The sequence below is a fragment of the Aptenodytes forsteri genome, unplaced genomic scaffold, assembly GCF_000699145.1.
Source record: "Aptenodytes forsteri isolate BGI_AS27 unplaced genomic scaffold, ASM69914v1 Scaffold61, whole genome shotgun sequence".
Classification (NCBI taxonomy): Eukaryota; Metazoa; Chordata; class Aves; order Sphenisciformes; family Spheniscidae; genus Aptenodytes; species Aptenodytes forsteri.
This window is the reverse complement of record NW_008794443.1, coordinates 6,578,752-6,598,797: the sequence shown is the minus strand read 5'-3', so window position 1 is coordinate 6,598,797 and position 20,046 is coordinate 6,578,752. Positions and strand designations below refer to the sequence as shown.

Genomic DNA, 20,046 nt, shown 5'->3' with positions numbered 1-20,046 from the left:
TCTGCTCTGGCATCTTCCTCTTCCAACTGCAACTACAAAACAGCAACATGTGGATGGTGGTGGAAGATTCCTCACCCCGCTCCCCTTGCTCACGTTCTCCATATTTAGTATCCAAAAGAAGAATTTGGATAAATTAGATAAATATCCTAAATCATTCTTTCCCAGCAGTTTAATGGAAACAAAATCCCTCTCGGATCTCCAGTCCTCTCACTGTAACCTTTCTATGCAGATTAGACCTTACTTCCCAGCGAACAGAGGTTTTGGGTTTTAGTGAAGAGAAGGGGTGCTGCCATCAGGGCAAATGGCACGAATTCCCTCCTTGCCTCTGAGCCAGGAGTACTGACTGGCAGTGCCCTGTATCCCCCTCATCCAACCCCACAAATGCTGCCTGTGGGCTCTTACCATGATTCATGATGACAAGTTGCATGATTTTGACAAGAGTGCCCTAGGGTGACAAGATGCTCCAAAGAAATTTTGAAAACTTTCATTTCTAGGCTTTAGTGGAAGTAGAAGTCAGTGTTGTGTTGGTGTTTTGAATCAATCTCTTTTTGTGACAGGAATGTGGATTTCTGCTTTTTGTTGTTTTGAAAGCTTTGTATTTTGTTTTCTTTGGCTTTTATTATTCTTCTTATTTATCTTGGTTCTACCTGTTGATTTTGTTAATTATCTAGTGCATGTTCACCTCTGCACAAATGAACACAAAGGAAACATGAGCTTCCAGGTAGATTCTCAAGTCAGCTTTGCAGTCCGTTTTTAGTTTTTGAAGAAGTTTTTTTCATTAAGATTGGTTATTGCCTTAAATAAGCCAAAGTAAAATTACAACTCGAGTGGTGGCTTATATTTTTTATATTGTTCATATTAATTGGTGACTGTGGCTATATGTGTCTGCCAGGAAAATGTGAAAAGCACAGAGTTTGAAAAGTAACTGTACACAGTGAAATTAATTTTTGTATGTGTTCAGATTACAGGTTTTACTAGCCACGACATTTGTTATTATTTATTATAATGACTTACGGTTTTGAACCTTCAGGTCCTGTAGGAATATGCCCTGCTCTGATGATGGAACTTTGGAAAATGCAATAAAAATGCACTGTAAACTGTAGCTTTCTAATAGGAAGTTTCTTAAAAGCAGCGAAGTTAAACTGCCTCCTCACAGAAAAAAGGAAGTGGAATGGAGGTCGGTGAGCCAAGTAGATGTACCTCCTCTGTGTCCCTGGCTATGCTTGCTTTTTTTTTTCCCCCCTTGTTTGAAATTTGGTCTTGAGGCCATCATCTGTGCTTTGGCATAGGGCAAGCAGAGAAAACTCGTATATTCCTTTTATTGCTACATAAGGACCCTGCAATTTTGCTACATGGGGTTCATAGATAAAGGCAAATGTTGATTTGTGGCTGCAGCTGTGACTTCACCCTGGTTTTGATTATACTGTAGCTGAGTGCTCAAGGGGGGAGGGCAAGGCATGCTCGAGAGGTGGCTTAGAGCACATACTGTTGTTTGTTCCTCTCTTTGTTTTTCCACTTGTTCAAGTAAAATAAGGCTGTGGCCAGTTGCTAGCCCAGTGGCTAGTGGGAGTTGAGGAAAGGGATTTTGCAGACATAAATGGATGCATCTATACAAATGTTTTACAAGATTCTGATATTCAGAGAGTTCCTAAGGGAACAGTAAAGTCTGGATGCCCTCTTACCCATCCCCACCCCTCTAAAGGCTCCTCTGAAAAGCCCAATTAAAACACCTGTTTATCCTTTTGGAAGAATGGTAATTAAAATTAAAGCAAAATCTTACTATTACCCAGCTTAGCTGCTCGGCACCAGTTGTCCTATGTTTCGCTGGAGCTCTGTTACATGTGTGTTGGTGCTGGAGAGACTTGCAGAAAGCTTGTCTACCTGCCTCTGTGATGGCCAGTGACAAACAGCATGGAACTAGGCAGAGGCAAGGTGAGACCCAAGGGACGCAGTAGGGACCCTTCTGCTACCTCTGTTCAGCCCTGCAATTGTCACGGGAAGATTTGGGAAGGAACCCTGAGCAGCAGGTATCATAAATGCGTTGATCTGCTAGGAGAGTCCTGTTGAAGATGCTTTTTTTTGGTCTCGGTGGCAATTATATTACGTTCCTACCGGTGTTTTCCTGGCAGCTGAGGAGAGGTCTGCAGTTTTTTAGGTGTGTGAAGGAGGGCATGGACAGGTGACTCTAAATGTTTGCATTTAACATGCAAGTTCTTCCTAGCGAAGCAATGAGTCATATCCTGCAGGCGCAGAGGACCTCCTTAGAGCTGCTGCTTAGTAAGACTTCACTGAAATTATTTTATCTGGAGCTAATATTTAGCTCCTGAGAGCACCATGCCTCTTCTGCACATAAATAGTGCTAATTTGTTATACATTAAATCAGTGGATTAATGCCACTTCTGAAAGTAGCCTGTGCACCTCATCATCTGAACGTATCCTCCTAATTCTGTTATATAGGTACAGACATGTCTCCTAGACATACATGAAAAAGACACTTCCTGGTCAAACTTCTGACATGTAAGTTTGCTTGTGAACATTTGCTTAGCATTAAAAAAAAAAAAAAATCCAAAGCAGCCCCTTGTTTGATTTCTGAGTGGTTGTAAAGGAGTCATTTTAACACACAGCAGGTGTGTGTGTGTAGTGATCATGTGTTCCCACATATTAATAGTATTTACATTCTTTCTCTAAGAGGATAATTTTTCTTAGCACTCTGTTCCAATCAATTCTGTTTTGACTGAGTGAGTAAGTAAAAAGTGTTAACAGTAGAGTGAATTTACCTTGATTAAGACAATACACAGCCCTGAATAGCTAGTTGTTCCTGTACGCGCAAGCAATTCTATTTGAGGAACGATCACAGATCCAAACACTCCTCTGACACCAAAATGTTAAGTTTTCTGCTCAAATAAATTTCTGGAGATAAAAGAAAGGCTCTTAAATGAAAGGCTAGAGAATCTGTCCTGCACCATTTAATACCAAATACCCAGTAAACATCAGAGTGCATATGGTGGGGTTCTGCAAGCTTTCCTTGTGCAGGTAGGTCTATTAAAGTCCGTGGGGCTGCATGTGTAAGATTGGATTACAGGGTTGGGGACTGTATTTTGTGACTCTTATTGCTGGTATAACTCTGAGTACATGCATTTTCCTTTAAGTATAGTCTGGCCAGTCTCAAAATGTAGCATTTTTAAAGGTCTGTTGTTAACACAAGCGTATTCATTAATTAAGGAAACAAATCTAGAGACAGTAAGATGCTTTCTCCTTACTTCAAGGTTTAGTCATTTTCTTGCCATATAGCCTTAAAAAAGAAGAAAAAGGGGGGAAAAAAAAAACCAACCGCAAAACAAAATATAAAATTTGCTGGGATAGGAGAGGGGAAGGTATATTCATGATACCTGAGAAGTAAAACTGACTGTCCAGTTTGGCTTTTAGGGTTAGAACTGAAGGAAAAATAAGGAAGAAATGCATATGTATGGTAACAGCGAGGTAGATTGTGGCTCATAACACTGGTATTAATAATGACAGGAATACCATTTTATCATACATGTTCATTATTTTCTTACCTTGCATGAACCTAAGGCAAACTATGTAGGTTTATCCTCAGAGCATTTGCATAGTGAGATTGTTTTTTGTCATAATTTCAGCGTCATGCAAATTAGAGCCGCAGAGCTGAAACGTACCCATCTCTAAAGTTAGTTAGTGATTTCTTTAGAATGTATATGGTTTTGGGCAAATGTCTCAATGTTAAATAGTAGTGCTTAAGCATCAGGATTTGTTTCAGGAAACTGAATCAAACTGGAATCGTTTTAACTTGTCTTTCTACAAATAAGCCAAAAGAATTGATTTTTGCTGCCCATCAAGAAAGTTAAGTAAAATATTCAGTCTTTGAAAATAGCCTCTTGCAAATAATATGTTCCAGTTTTAGTGTTGCTTTATTTGAAGAATGATATTTACAACTTCTTAATGTCCTGTTAGGTCCTAGACAGGGTTCTTAAATGCCACTGAAAAAATTCACAAGAGTGATCATTCAGAAACCTGATCATCTTTACCTTACCGCATCTGCACTGAGCATTTCAAAATGAAGTTGTTGCTAGGAGGGTGTTACAATGCACTGCATTTTTTTCAGGGTCTGAATGATGAAAAAGCCTTATGGCAAATTCTTGTTCTTGTGGTGTTCTTCATATATCTCTTAAACCAACATTATCCCAGTTGATATCCTGTATGTTCTGTGATCAACAGCATTTGTCAGAGATGTATGATTTTAAGGATCTGGACTAGATATAATTCAGTTTAGCAAGTTGAACTTGATCCGAAATGATTACTATTGTTCAGGGCCTGTAAAAATAGTTTGGAGGCTTAGTCAGAACTACAGTAATAAATGTAGTGAGCAAGCTTTGAAAAAAATATTAAGAACAGGATCCTGTGAAGTTATACAGGCCACCTGTGCAAGACGTAACCCTGTGGAGATTTAAGGCCGTCTTCCCAAAGGGCTTATACAATACTTGTAAGAAATAGCTTTGTCGAATTTGCAGCTGCCTTGTTAAGCATGGACCCTGGTCATCTGCTCCCTGGCTTGGCAGGTACAACAAAGGCATCGTTTTGGCCATCATCTAACCGCTGGAGCAGTGGTGCTTGCCAGCACTGCTCCTAGGGGTACCGTGGGCCCTTGCCGTGCCCCCTGCCCTGGGGTGAGCAGCCCTGCCTGGCTCCGAGTTTGCTGCTGTGCGCTGGAGCACAGAGCACCTCTGCACCTGCTACCCAGCTGCCCTGGGGGCAGCAGGACTGCCTGGAAGGATGAAGGGACAGGAGAATCTGTCAGGAGGGAGGAAAGAAGCCCTTGGCAAAAGGTGTAGGACAGTTTTGGGGAAGTGGCCACCAATGTTGGTGTTTCATCTTTGTTTTACAGAAGCTATGCATGCTGGTTGAACTCGACAGAGCATCTGGAAGCCTGTGAATAACACTGTGCCCTATTGTGGGACATAAATAAGGCTCGTATGTATTTATGTATATAAAATACATATATCTCTTAAAATGTACAGGTATACACATATGCAAACTTACTCCACTGTGAGGGAAAACTGTAAGGGCTGGGATGATGACACCTCGTAAAAAAGGATGATTCTTTGTCCAGAATCAGGTATCTTAAGATAAATGTTTGCTTTCAGATGTGCAGAGGAGTGTGCGGGAAGGTTTTCACACTAGCTGGGCATACGTGCTTAGCCTACCTGGCTGTAGGCAGTGAAGAGGGATGGCGCTATCAGAGGGCGCTTCCACAAATCCAAGGCTGGATTCCTGCTCAGGAGAAGCCCTGCTTTCTCCTTGAGGTGTAGCAGGAGACTGAGGAGACTGGTTGGTTAAGTACCTAAGCACTGAGGTATGAAAACTCCTTCCTTCCCTGTTCTGCACTCTTCCTTCCCAAAGGAATCAGTGTTGCTTCTCAAAGATGTTGAACGGCTTGTTCAGTGCAACATACCAGAATTTGTTTTGCTGAAGCCCTGCAGAATTGATTTCAGAGTTGTAGCAGGCAAATTATTAAAATAATGGCTTATCAGCCTATTTAATTAGGTGCTTCTGATGATAATCTCTGAGAAAAAGTCCTGAGGTAGTTATTAGCAACTGTTACTCAACAAAGAGGGCTTGTAGGGGATCCCTCTTCGTTGTTCTGGGGATACTTCAGCTCAGTCTCTAGCACTGGTCAGAAACCAGAGCGCTTTAACAAAGCAAGTAAGCAAAACTGGAAAGCATCATTATGCCTTTGTGCAAATGTATTTTGGGTATTAGATGCAGTTGATTCCCTATCTCTGTAAAATGTAAGGTAGCACCAAATTACCTGTGCTTTATCTCCTAGGACTACTAGACCATGACTGTTCAAACGGGAAAGAGAAAATGTATAAGAGGCATCTGATTTAGGACTCAGATGTCCTGAGCAGCACACATGAAGTAAATGGAAATAATTATTTTCTCATAGCATGATAATCAGGGGACACTCAGTGAATCAGTTTGCCACAAAATTGAAACAAAGTATAGTACTCCTTGCACAGCACATAGTCAAACCATAGAGGCCAGTGCCACAGGATATCACCGAGGCCAGAGGTGTTACTGCATTCAGTAAGGAGATTCAGTTTGGTTGTGGTAGTTTAGCAGGATGTTCTGGAAGCAGCTTAAATCCTTAAATGGTAGCTGAGGGCATGCTAGGAGAAGGATCACTCTGTTGATGCTCCTGTTGCTCTGTTTGTCCAAGTATCTGCTTTTGACCCCTGTCAGAAAGGTTGTGGAACTGGTTCAACCTCTGGCTTTCCTTATACATTTGTCCTGTAGCACGGGTGAGACTCTAGACTATTAATTCTCCAGTACCTTTTAAAGCTAGGTAGTGAAATACATTTTGTTGCAGTCCGCTAATTATTTACAGCAGGGAGTCAGGCTAACTTTGCCCATGTGATACTTTATATATCAGAAGTTACAGCTGTCACAAGTCATTATTTCCTTTGAGAATAGTGATTCATCTTTCCATGAGTTGTCAAGAGATCTCACAGTGGGAATGAAATTTTAGCTCATGTCACCATTCTGTAAGAGGAAACACATATGGAGACAGGACGTTATGTTTGGATACATGTGTTTTCAGTTGAACTGGGTTGTCTTTAAGAACTTTTGTCTCTGAAGTGTTTTGAGTGAATTTAGTATTTATTTGTCCATGGCTAGCCTCAGTGTGGTAGTTGTGGAGGAAGAAGGCTTGCTCTTATGGAAAAGGCACACTTCAGCTTAGCCTCTCAAATGTGGCTCGGTCCTAGTCAGGAAAACCAGCTTTTAGTGTGATAGAAGAGTCTCTAGGAGATTTCAGTCTTTTTCTCCATGCTATAACTGCTACTGGTGATGCTATTCCAATCAGTGTTTTAACTGACAATGCATTTCTGCTGTATTCTTTTCATCTGGTAGAAATTTGCCTTGCTTTTCTCTAATCGCTTGTCAGAGTCATCTATTAGAGATGCTACTTACATTGGAAAGGCCTCTTGGGCAAGAGCTAACCACACCAGCTCTTCCTTCTGCATTACTGTAACTACATAGGAAATTCTGGAAGGAACAATTGTTTGGAGAAGATGATTTCAGGATCTATAAATCCAACATATCACAAGTTACTTTGCACTTTGGTTGTGTCCTTGTTTTGAATTTTGGGTTTTTTTTTTTCCACTTTGCTTGTCTTTTTAATGCTCAGTATACAAACTCAGTAGGGGAGTTGGAATGGAATTTGGAAAAATCTGAAGTCCAAATGTCACAGTTTTATAAAGAGAATAAATATGCTAATGAACAGCATCTGTATAAACTTGGGGTAACATTGTGCATATTTTCAAGTATTGTATTTCTCGTTAAGAGATGTCTTTTATAAGAATGACACTATGAAGGTTGAATCAAAGGACAACATTTTGAGAGGGCTTTGAAACTGTGTACTGTGACAGGATACAAGACTTTGACTTTTCCTTTAAGAATTTAATTTTGGTGCAGTATTTGTCCCAAATTCTAGTCTTCAGGAGTCAGGACGTTGACATTAGATTTGAAGGGGGAAAGGGATAAAACCAGGCTCGCTAGAGATAAGCCTGGGGGCGTCACTGGTGTTTGAGGGATGGTGTGGTAGTGAGGTCCTTGGGTCTGCCGTCTTAGTGGAGGTTAACGCAGCTAAAATCCTGAGCTCAACAGGAGCATCTTAGCTGCAGGACAGATTGCATGGCATCCAGATGCACTGTGCTATAGTGCCTCCGGGACCCCCGGGCCAGGAAATGTTCTGTCCAAGTCCCTTCCTATTGCTAAGGGGTGCAGGGAGTGTGTCCTGAACTGTCCTGTCCTGCTTCCTGAGAAGGGATGCTCCTGTGACTGTTCTTCCCATTCCTCTATGCCTTGCATGACCTGGGGGTTGGGAGACACTGGATCAATCCCCTGCTCTGTCAGAGCTCGCCTGCGAGACCTGAGGAGTTGTGCTTTAACATCTGATCTCTAAAATAGTGATAACAGTATTTTCCTCCCTCAGAGGAGTTCAGTGATGATAAATACATGAAAGACTTCTGAGGTTTTCTGGTACTACAGAAGCAGATAAGTTTCAAAAATAGATTGAGAGATCAGGGTTTTTTGTATAAGCTCCAGAATAGTGAAGCGTTCAAACCTAAAACTCTAGAATCTCAGCTTTCTTTCAGAAAATCAAAGTAAAATAGTAACACATTTTGCCTCTAATAAAACATCACTTTTTCCCCACTTTCATTCCATTCTTTGTTCCTTTTCTGATGTATATTGTAACTTGTTATGGAAAGAAGATATAGAACCCCAATAATTTCAAATAAGAATGTAATCTTTTTACAGGACGCCTTGATTTATAAAGCCAACTCTCTGAGGTACAGACAGGTTTATCATTCTGCTATAAATGTCTGAATGCGTAATGGAATGCAGACTCTAATTTCTATAATGTGTTTGGATGATGCATTGCTCATTGAGAACTGCAGATGAAGCCAAAGAAGAAATCTCAAACAAATTCTTCTGAAATTTCGGTCTTCTAATGCATTATTAAGGATTTCAGATAACAGGCAAAAATGCCACACAATCTTGTGAAGTCAGAAGAGAGTTCATAAGTTAATATTTGACTACAATTTAATCTGTAATAATAAAGTTGCTTTTGCTTTCAGGCAGTTACAAGAACCAATAGAAATGCAGAGCCCCAATGGTTTAGACTGGAGTCAGCTTTTCATAAAAAATAGGAATTATTTATGATTATGATATTGTTATGTTTGACTAACAATGTACATAGACACTAGCCAGGTCTAAAACAAGGATAACAAAGGTTTGGTATGATACTTAATTGAATGCACACTTTGGAGGCTCTGTTTTCCCACTGAAATGGTTTGTACAAATAAATCTTGATTATGACTGGATTTACACCCACTATTAGAAAACCATCCAGATAGCTTCTTTCTTCTATTTTCTTTCCTTTCTTTTTTTTAAGTGCTGAATTGTTTGAGCTATTTCAAACAAAAGAAAGTAACTGGTTTTAATTAAAGCACAGCTAGAATATAAAATGTGTAAGTCTTGTTAAAGTGCCTGGGAAAGACCAAAGTTCCGTGTATCATGTAGTATTTTAACAACCTCAGCTTTCCTTTAAAAAAAAAAAAAAACAAGCCAACTAAAAAGAAGATTAAGGTCCTCATGTTTGATGAGGAAAATTTGAAAATTTGATCTCGTGTACCTTAAAAGATGACAAAGCCAGAAGGCAGTGGAGAGAACCCAACATTCATTACTTTTTTTTAAAGATCATTGTTTCAAGACTATCTCATGGTTTATGGGGCCTGATTCATGAGTTTGGAATGTCTGGGTTTGGCCATACTGCCTGCGTTGTACAATTTTAAATGATCTCAGCATCCGCGAGTAGGTCACCGCCTTCCAGTCTGCTGCCTTCCTTAAAACAAGTAATTAACAACAACAACAACAAAAATGATTTTAAAATAATTAGGCTTGTTTGTAGAAAAATCAGATCCTCCAGGCAAAGCTCATTGTGAAGGGGAAAACCTTGTCCTTCTGCAGGCAAGAGGGTCCTGAATGCATTTGGCAGTTGTTGAGTAGGGTGCAGAGGACTGCAGCCATGGTGCGTGAGCTGGAGAAGCGTGGACAGAGCAGCACTGTCCTGAGAGAAACAGTCCTTCTCTTTGACCATTGCAAAATGCTCCAGATGCAGACCAGACTTGACACAAGGGTCACGCTTGCCCCTCCTAACTGAGTTAAAAAAAAAATTAAAAATGCACATATTCTATCACTCAATACAATGTCTTTCACATCTCATACCCTTGTTGTCTCTGGGAAGCAACTTTTTAACTAGGAAGAACTGAGGAAAGGACTGGTGTAGACAGGAGGACTGATACTCCAAAATTTCTCTTTCTTCACATCCCTCCATTCCCCACCTTCCTTTTTTTAATTTCCACCTTGGCAGCCTACTGAGGATGACTAACAACATGGTTGACAGCTTTACCCTGAAAGCTAAACTGATTTAAATTTGAAATAAATCTAATGTCCATTGGTTTAGAGGTCTGCATTTGGAAAAAGTCTGAGGAAATGAACTGTAATTGCAAATTAACCTCTCTGTTAATTTTTGTGTTAGCACTCCTAACACCTTTTTGTTTTTACTATTATTCTGTTTTAGGGAACTGGGGTTGTTAACCTGGAGAAAAGGAGGGAGGGGAGACCTTATCACTCTCTACAACTGCCTGAAAGGAGGTTGTAGTGAGGTGGGTGTCAGTCTCTTCTCCCAAGTAACAAGCGATAGGACAAGAGGAAACAGCCTCAAGTTGCGCCAGGGGAGGTTTAGATTGGATATTAGGAAAAATTTCTTCACCGACAGGGTTGTCAAGCGTTGGAACAGGCTGCCCGGGGAAGTGGTTGAGTCACCATCCCTGGAAGTATTTAAAAGATGTGTAGATGTGGTGCTTAGGGACATGGTTTGGTGGTGGACTTGGCAGTGCTAGGTTAACGGTTGGACCTGATGATCTTGGAGGTCTTTTCCAACCTAAACGATTCTATGATTCTGTGATGTCCTTAAAATGATTTTCACAACATAAGCGCACTTGCTGGAGAATCTCTTTTACTAGTGAAGAGTCCTTAGCTTTGTGCAACCACGGAAGTGATGACAGTCAGAGGAGTGCTGTGAGAATGTTTTCAATTGCCTTTATCTTTCGGTGCTTCCTGCAGCGTACTACAGCTTAGGCAATGGTTATGGTAAGAGGCAATTAAATTGATGTAAAGACCAAGTTGATTTGACGCTTTTTTTTTTAACCAAGTGTTTATTAGTTGAAATAATCTTGGGAGTTTTTTGGCATAATTTATGTTTGAGTGGGAACTTAACTTATTGTCAGAAGTCTGTGTGTATTTGAGCATGTTAAGCTGACGTTACCAAATGGAACTGTGGGAGGCTTTTGGCTTGTGTTTATGGAGTATAAACCAAAGCTCCTACCTTGCTGCCTCAAGAGCCACAAAAATGTTAATAGAAGTCAGAGATGCAAGAAAGAAATGTATTCCATATAGCCTGTCAACTTGCCAGTACTAGCTTTTTCTTTGGGATACTTTCCACTATTTTGTTCCATCTAGTTTTAGTTATCACAAGGAATGAAACTTCCTCTGCATTCCTTTGGAAATTATTTTGCAGTTCTCATAAGACTTTGTGAAGCTTTTCCCTCATTTATATTTCCTGGTCCTTAGATTTCCGGAGCAGAACCTGCACCCAAACTGTCAGGGATTGCCTTCATGTTAGCTTTGGCAAAACGATTCAGGTGGCCTTCTTGCTGTTGTCTGCTTTTGTTCAACTGAGTGAACCAGTGAACATTTGCATGCCTCAAACTACAAGGATAGGTATTGTGACACTCTCTGCTGAAGGGTGCTGTGAACATTTTAAATCAATCTGCATGTATCAGGTGAAGTACCTATAGCTGTTACATTTCTTTTATTGTATTTTCTTTTGTTTCTCTCAAACTGGATTTTCTGCACAAAGTTTGGTGTCTCTTAGATCTGCCTAACCAGTTTCCCTTGTTCTGCTCTCCCTGACCCCTTTCTCCTTTAACACTAAGATACTTTTGCGTAAGTTTAACAGTAGGCACATGTAAAGGCCAATTATAGGCACTTAAAGCTAGATTAAGTGAAGTCAATGACTCATCAGTAAGTAAAAGCTAAAATTAATCATTTGAACTGTTTATAAGATTGGACAATTTTTCCCCACTTCATCAAAGATAATTTGTCCCTAAAGAACATGTTGCTTGTATCTCAACAGTTAGGTGCCAGTGTGTACAGAACACAAGATGAACTAATTTGAGTTATTGTTTGAGCCTGCAGGAACATGGTAGCTTTTGCATTTGTTTGAAAACCCAGAATGTTTCTGGTCTATTATAATTTAATTAGTTCCCTCCTTTTTTTTTTTTTTTTTTTTTTTTTTATTTTTTACACAAAATTGTTCTATCCATTAAAATACTGACTTAAAATGTATGTAATGATCAATTAATTTGAAAATTCTTTGTTGGAAACAGCAGTTTTTCCTTACTCAAGTCCATCTGTCTCTTCCCTGCGCTAAATAACATATTTTAAAATCTAGCCAAAAGTAAACAAAATAAAAACCCAGTCCTATTAATGTCATGCTACATAATGATAATCACCTTAAAGGAAGCATGCCCTAGCCATCTTGCTAATTATCTGTGGCCCCTTAGGCCTTTCAATATAGTATCCTAACATGCTGCATGCATCTGATGTCCCCGTGTGCTGGTTTCTTTTTTTTTTTTTTTTTGTGGGTGGGGGGGGGGGGAAGTTGTTTCTCAACTTGTTTCGTCTCACCTCTGTTACACTAAGTTCAGCTTTCAGGCCTTTTCCATTAGTTGTCTATAAGTGCAGAATCATGGGATTTTATAAAGGAGCTACTTGTTTGGTGTCACTGGTTATCAGGCTTTAACTCGTCCAAAAAGCTAACTGTCCTTTGTCAGGTGCAAACAGAACTTTGAGGGAGCCTGTAGTTCGACACTGAGACCTGGTTAGTTTTAAAGAAAGGGGGCAGGAAGAGGTCTTCTGATGATGATGATGCCAGGTTGGCATTAACAATTTCTTTAGTTTAGAGCAGCGTAATATTTGTTGCAGCACATCTTGGTACAGTGTTATGAGGCTATAATTTGATTCTTGAGCCAGGTGAAGTGTTTAGAAATTGCTTACTTTTGCGTTTGTCTTTGTTTTGCTTGTTTTTTACTGTAGGCAAAACTGAGCTAATTCCTTGTGTGTTGACTCGCTTCTCAGCCTTTAGCTTGAGTTATTGTACACAATAAGGTACACAGTGGTAACTGCTTTTTGAAAAGTTGCCATTTGGAAGGAAGCACAGAGGGTTGCCTCGCAGACCTGCACACACATGCATAATATATTACATGTGGATACGCCCTACCTCAGGTGGGGACAGAAGCAGCCAAAGGCATACAGAGATGTTTTGTTTTGGTTTTTTTTTTTTTGCAAGACAGAATCAGTTTTGTGAAATATTTTTTAATTTATTTGTTTTCCAAGTTGAGTTTGTAAATGCTTTCTTAGATCTGGTATGCACTCTGAAGTGTTACAGTACGATAACAGATGAGCCAAGTTGTTTGCTGCCAAAACCCTGCAAAGTGTGACTGGTACGCAGCCTAAGGAGGAACGCTGCTCTTTTAAAACTATGCCAACCTTAATATTGTAACTAAATCGTGGTTTAAATTATAAAATCATCACAGGATCCTTGAAACAAGATGTAAACTAGGTTCACTGTACAAAAAGGGGGAGGATGTGCATGACACCTGTGAACACATAGTGAAAAAGGAAAGTAAGAAGCCATGGAAATCATGTCTTATCAGGACATTTGTGTCGCATGATGACAGTCTCTTTGCCTCTCATCGGTCTCGTAACTGAGCCTTTTTAAAACATACTCTGCACTCCCTGTTGCTGTTCTCTCACAGCCTCTTCTGGTGCCTGAGTTGGAGAGATTGTGGTGTGGTGCAGAGGTGTTCTCCTGGTCCCCTCAACAGCTCTTACTTACACAGTGTGTCAAAAAGCAACAAAGAAACTTTGGTTTGGTGATGCGGTAAGTCTGTATCATCTTAAAGCTACTCAAATGAAAACAGTGGCCATGCAGTTCAGTGAATTTACACCATGAGTGAAACCTACTCTATTAAAAAAAAAAAATTAACACATTAACTTTTATACAAGTAAAGCTTGTATGCCAGATACCATCAGTCTGCATCATTATGGCTCTGTCTGTCCTCCCACAGTCAATATAACATGGGTGCAAATTTTGGCTCATTTAATGGAAATATGGGCATGATTGATACAAATCAAATTTTTGCTACTGAAAGATTCATTCATGCACAGACCTCATGTTAGTGATTGTGCGAATACAGCTTCATAAATGAATTAAAAAGGTTTCTGGCAGCCCGCCTGACCTGGGACAGCTAGTTTTAAAACATCAGGAAGTTTTGTGAGGGTGTTGGGGATGGAAGTTTGTTGTCGCATTATAACTAAGTTCTGTGCAAATTCAGATTACTCTCTGCTGCTTATACAGGTTTAGTTCAGCTTTATTGGTCCTACTGAGCAACTGGACAGTTTTATTTGCTGAGAGTCAGCCAAGTGTGTGTCTCTGGGAAAACGCTGATAAACCTTAATATTTTAAACCTGTCTGTCTTTCTGCTGTTTTTCAAGCACAATGTCTCTCGTTCTTCTCCATAAATGATGTCGTCTTGCCTCTCCAGCTCTGTTTGGGCCTGGCTGCTGCAAAGGTGGTAACACTTCTCAATTACACATCACGTGGCGCATTCATGTTCTTTCTCATTTTTGCTCACCTGAAAAGCTTAGTCTTTTATTTCCCTCGGTTAAGCACTTTGAGACTGCTCAGTGGATAGCATCCTGTGCACCCTGCAAAGTCATTATTCTTCCAGTGTTCCTGCAAGACTACAATGTCTGTTTTGGTGAGGCAGTTAAGGAGTTAAAGGCTTATGGAGTTTCAAAGAAATGCCCAACAGCTGCTGTAAAGTATCCTTGCAATCCTAGCTGACCTCATTCTTGTCAAACAATGGTGATAATATCCAAAAACGGGTGCAAGACAGGAAGTATTTCAGGAAGGTATGTGTTTCATGCAAAGACATCAGAAGTGCGCTCTCTCCCAGGGCCACTTACTGTAAGATCCATATTAATGTAAATGGAATGGTGAAATTCCAGAACGTGTTTACAGAAACGTTATTTCAGTCCAAAAAAACCCCATTGCTTGTTGTTCTAGTGTGCAAATGGCAAAAGCAGATGAGTTAACCACTGTATGTATTTAATATAATGACATTGCTGGCTTTATGAACCTAGTTTTTGAACATCTGGAGGATTGACATACTTTTTTGATAGTTTTGTTTACTATTTTTAAGGGGGGGGCTTTGACTTGAATAAGTGCTGCAGGAGAAGTATAAATCTACTTACAATACTTTTCACATTTACTTGACATTCGAAGACTGATTTGATATCTAACAAGCTTTTAATTAATTTAATCAACTAAGTGAGTTCTCTAGTAAGCAGAACAAAATCCCCTTTTTTTCCCCCACTGCATTCTATGACTTAGAATTTAAAAGAATTGGATAAATAGAGCAATGCTCAGTATGTGTAGGAGGTGTGAGAAAGTCTTCCAAATTTTTGCCAAGAAAGTAGGAATGGTTTGGTTTTTAAAAGATTTTACATTTTTTACTAGTCAGTCTACCAAGTTATTGGCAAACAGTGTCCTATATGTACAGGTTCCAATTAGTTTCATCTTATTGAAAAATTCATACATGAGAAATGAGCTTATATTTTATTTCTGTTTTTCAGCAGCACCCACTTAAAAACATGCAAATGAAAATAACTCCTACCAGTTCAGAGTTCTTCTGCTGATAGTTAGGGATATTTTCTCTAAATTTCCTCTTAGTTGTGTCCAGAATTGTCTCTCTTGCAGTATGAATCTGCAATAAAATTCAAAAGTCCATTATGATTTTTTTTAACAAGCAAAAGTAAACATTGCTTGAGAGATTTCTTTTGACTTCAGAGGTCCTTATTTCAGCATTAACTTGATAAATTTGTGTAAAATAATTTATTAATGGTTAGACTAGATCCAGTAAAGATTCTACCATTCAGAAAGTTGCACATGAATAATATGCTCTTCTGAGTAACTGTTACGAAGTCTAGCAGATGCCTGTAAGAATATTAAAATAAAGCACTGCTATTTAATCTCTGATTTTTGTTTCATTTAAAGACTTGTTTCTTCTGTACTTTCTTCTGTATTCTCCTATAGTTTCAAAAATATTCATTTGCATTGGTAGGGAGTGTGCAAATTCTAGCTGCTAGAACTTACATGGAGAATTTCATCTTTGGGAATTCACCAGTTCGTGAAGCTAGGTCACCGATCTTGAAGGACCCTTTGAAAAGTGTAGCCCACAGCCAGGCAGCTACAGGAAGGGAGAGAATGCCACGGTATTGATGTTGAATGGTATAGTAGCAACAGTTTGTCTTTTTTACGGAGATGTGACCAAGGAGCTCAGGTGAGGTGCAAGAGGAGATGAAGGCAGGGTACTGGGAGGAAGACCTGAGTGAAACTGAACTCAGCCCTGCCACGTACCGAGGAATGAAACGAGTATGATCTGTGTTTTTAGAAGATGATCCAAGGACATAACAGAAGAGAAAGGGGAGGAAAATGAGATTATTTGGACACAGGAAGGCATTTTTTGTTATTTGCTGGTAGCAACTCATTTAATATACACACACAGTTGTTTCAAACTGAATTATATTTTGTATTTGCCTGCTGCTTCTAGAAGTTATTGCCAAGAGTGAAAACCACATAATATATTTCTAGTATTAAACCATCTATTACTGATAGATAATGACAGAGTAGAGGGAGAAGGCACCAGTTAGTCTGGGTTAGCTCATGTGTTCTGGATAACTCTTTCTTGAACTCTTAGATTTCTAAACTTCTACCAGGCTAAGTTGATTTCCCACTGCTTTTTGGATGTGATGAATTGTCTCCTCTCCCATGTCAATGTCAGGTAATCTCAAATACTCCTATGATAGTCTTCCTCATAGGTTTTCAGGTAATGTGCCATTTGATCGCTTTTCTCTTAGCTATTATAATAAGATAACAAACACCATAATGGCTGTAATAACACCTTGTAAGAAAAGACAGAGTAGAGGGAGAAGGCACCAGTTAGTCTGGGTTAGCTCATGTGTTCTGGATAACTCTTTCTTGAACTCTTAGATTTCTAAACTTCTACCGTTGATTGTTGATTTCCCACTGCTTTTTGGATGTGATCTCCTCTCCCATGTCAATGTCAGGTAATCTCAAATACTCCTATGATAGTCTTCCTTAGGTTTTCACAGGTAATGTGCCATTTGATCGCTTTTCTCTTAGCTATTATAATAAGATAACAAACACCATAATGGCTGTAATAACACCTTGTAAGAAAAGAAGTATTTGGGAGTTTTATAAAACTACAGATGCCCTGTGTTCTCACTTAATTTTATGTATTTTTGCTTTTTAACATTACAGGTGCTAGATTTTGGATCTGTAGTGGCTTTCTGATTTAAGCTCCTAATTTTTGACGGTGAAGTGTGGAATTTAGGCTTTAAAGTCAGAAAGGGCTAACCTTTTGAGAAACTTCCTGTAATTACTGAACAGTTACTGATGAAGTCACAGGAGAGAGATAAAACCAGAATCCTGTTTTACTAATTGTTGGCTAAAACAATTTGACTCTTAGGAAAGTTTCTGTGAAGTGCTGTGTAAAATATGCACCTTACAAAATCATCTAGCGATGTAAGATATGTCAATCCATCAATCTGTCTCCTTGACTTTTCAAGGTGATTTATCACAAAGCATTTAATTAACTTGTTTTCTTGTAACAATGAAGTTAAATGTGTTATTTAAGTCTTTGTTTTTCTTCAAAGGATATTGGGTTAGTTTTGACTAATAACAAGATGTATATAAGGAAATTCTGTGCTTCTGCTTCAAAGAAGAGAAAAAAAATCTTTCCCTGATTTTCAGTATAGCACAATTAGATGCTTTATGGTCCTTTTTTGTCTTTAGTCAGAGCGGGGGGTATTAAGACAACACTAGATGTGAACTGGTGCACTTGTTAAGACCAGTGACTTGTCCAATATGCTAAATCCCCAAGGAAATGATTGCAGGATCTCAGGGATTTCTTGCTAGAATTCAGCCCTCCAAGCAGGGAGAAAGGAAACTTTTTACATAGCTTTCACAAATACTTAAGTCATACTATGATAATGTATTGTCATAGTATTTTATTTAAGAACCGAACAGCTCTTTACTATTTTGAGTCACTCTGAGTAATGGTTTGCAGCAAGTCTGATTTTTGGCTTTCTGTTGCTTTTCTGGCAACTGTAGAGAGGTCTGTTCCATGTCTCACCCCTGTCCAAAATGTGGTGGGTTTCTTTTCTGTTCAGTTCATAATTCCTGCCAGGACTGTGACTGTCCCTTTTTGATCTCGATGTATTCTGGTCTTTCTCCTTCATCTTTAGGCATCCAGCTGAAGCAATCTTGTAGGCATTTGCCTCCCCATCAAATACATAGAAGAATTTGGCACCTGACTTGGTAATCTAAAAGAAACTAAAACCTGACTGTTGTGACTGTCCCCTTCAAAGGCTGTTCCATGGTACACATGGAACATCAAGGAAGACAATGTCTTACTGCTTAGAAAGCTCTGTTTGAAAATCTGTGGATTTGTTAGTGAAAAGAGTAGGACTTCTTAATTGATTTTTTTTTTTTAAATCATTGTAACTAAGGAATTGAGATTTTCGTTGAATTAATGTCTTAACCTTTGTGTTACTGAGCTATTTAAGGTGGATAATTGAGAGAAGGCCTTGCATGGGTGGATTGAAGGTGTCAAGTTTGTGAGTAGTTACGTGTGAATGTAGAAATGCTCAAAATCACAACACACTGCTGTCTCTTGCATACTTGGAATGACACCTACATATGCATTTATGAACAAGCTGAAATATTGACGTATATAAGGTGCATGAAAGTCCTGCTTCCTAATAGTGGCAAAGGTAGGTAGTGTTTCAAAGAAGCAAGGCTGTATTTAAGATGGTTAGATGTGCCTTCCCTTGAATGAATGGGATAAAGTACCTAAGTCACTCCAGTGTTGTCATGTCTCTCCACATTTATAGCCTGTTTATGTGCTCTTTTAGTAGTTGTACAAGCTTCTGTTGACCACCATTTTCTTACCATAGTTTTACAGTCACTTTAAGAAAACCATTTGCTTTGCACCAGTGGCAGTTTGGTAGGAGTTTTGTGCTCTGCTCTGACTCGCTGCCCTTCATTAAGAGGGTACAGCTTGATGCTTCTGAGCCTGTTTCTGCTCTGCTAAAAGGGGGTAGCGACGCTGCCCTGCTTTGGTAGGGCGCCCTTCTGATTGAGAGGTGAAAGAGCAGATAGAGCCGCCTTTTTAATGGTCCCAAGAGAACTTGAATGCAAACTGCACGAAGGCCTGCAATTTATGAAGGAGATTTAAGGCAATCCTGCTGGGATTTGATTCTGTGGCTGAGTCATTTCAGCCTGTTTTTTGACCCATTAATAAACCCTTGTCACACTACTGCTATTGCCTTTTGTTATAGTCATTACATTCCTCTGGAGTTTCTATAGCCATTGTCTGTTTTATTTCTTTGTTTTTGTTTTTCCTCACTAGGGATAGATTTTTAAGTTGGCAGAAGGTATCAAATTCAGTTCCCACCACCAGAAAACTGTGCATTTGCATGGGGCGTATAACAGCCGTGCAAACTCCGCTGCATGCTCCCTTGGGGAAAGTGCAGCTTCCTGGGGGAGGTATTCATACTGCGTGTTCCCATCCCAGGAGCCTCGCTACAGTAGGTGTGCAGCATAAGTGGGTTGTGGGTGTTCCTCCTCCTTGCCTTTCTACAGCCTGCACTGGCAAAGTGCACGTGTGCATGTTACTTCCAAGTTGTGAGTAAATTTTTGAGACCCTTTTTAGATGTGGACATGGAAGGAGGCGGTGCCACGGAGCAAGGAATAGGGAAAGGCCTGTAAGGACCAGATGTGTGCTGTGGATACTCAAGGCTGTGGAAAGCTCTTTTCACCCTTTCGTGTGCACGTAGAGGCACACACAGTGTCACCCCATGGGACAGATACATTACATATTTGAAAGAGTTTCTGGGAGCTTTGGCTTTCTGCTGAGTGTGCGTGGGTCGTTTGAAACAGACTCAGGCTTTCTGAGAGGGGACAAAGGTCAGTTTAAAATTCTTAGGTGTACTATGTAATGCAAGCTATTCGCAGGTTTGGAAGATATCCTTGAAGTCTTCATCAGGGAAGAAGGCCTTTTTTTCAAGAGAAGGCTTTGGATGCAGAGTGGGAAGAGGAATATTTGCTAGATATGTCTGAAATGTGTTTGCTTTGAAAGCCGCCATTAGACTAGGCATAAACTGTGAGCCTGGTTTATACTCCTCAGGGCAGGGGAAGATGGAATCTGTTTATCAGAGCGCAGGTTTTCCCCAGGGTGTTTGTATGCACTA

At 39.7% G+C, this 20,046-nt stretch overlaps 1 protein-coding gene across 4 annotated transcripts in view; it reads right to left on the bottom strand.

Annotated features, from left to right (window-relative positions):
• Window positions 1–20,046, bottom strand: part of FILIP1L (filamin A interacting protein 1 like) — a 221,238-nt gene that overhangs the window by 102,142 nt on the left and 99,050 nt on the right. For 3 of the 4 annotated variants that reach the window (XM_009289703.2, XM_009289705.2, XM_009289706.2), the window contains exon 3: window positions 15,387–15,476. The exons of the other annotated variant lie outside the window; for it this stretch is intronic. The gene's annotated coding sequence lies outside the window, so the exon portion shown is untranslated. The remainder of the gene's footprint in view (window positions 1–15,386; window positions 15,477–20,046) is intronic. 4 annotated transcript variants of the gene reach the window in all.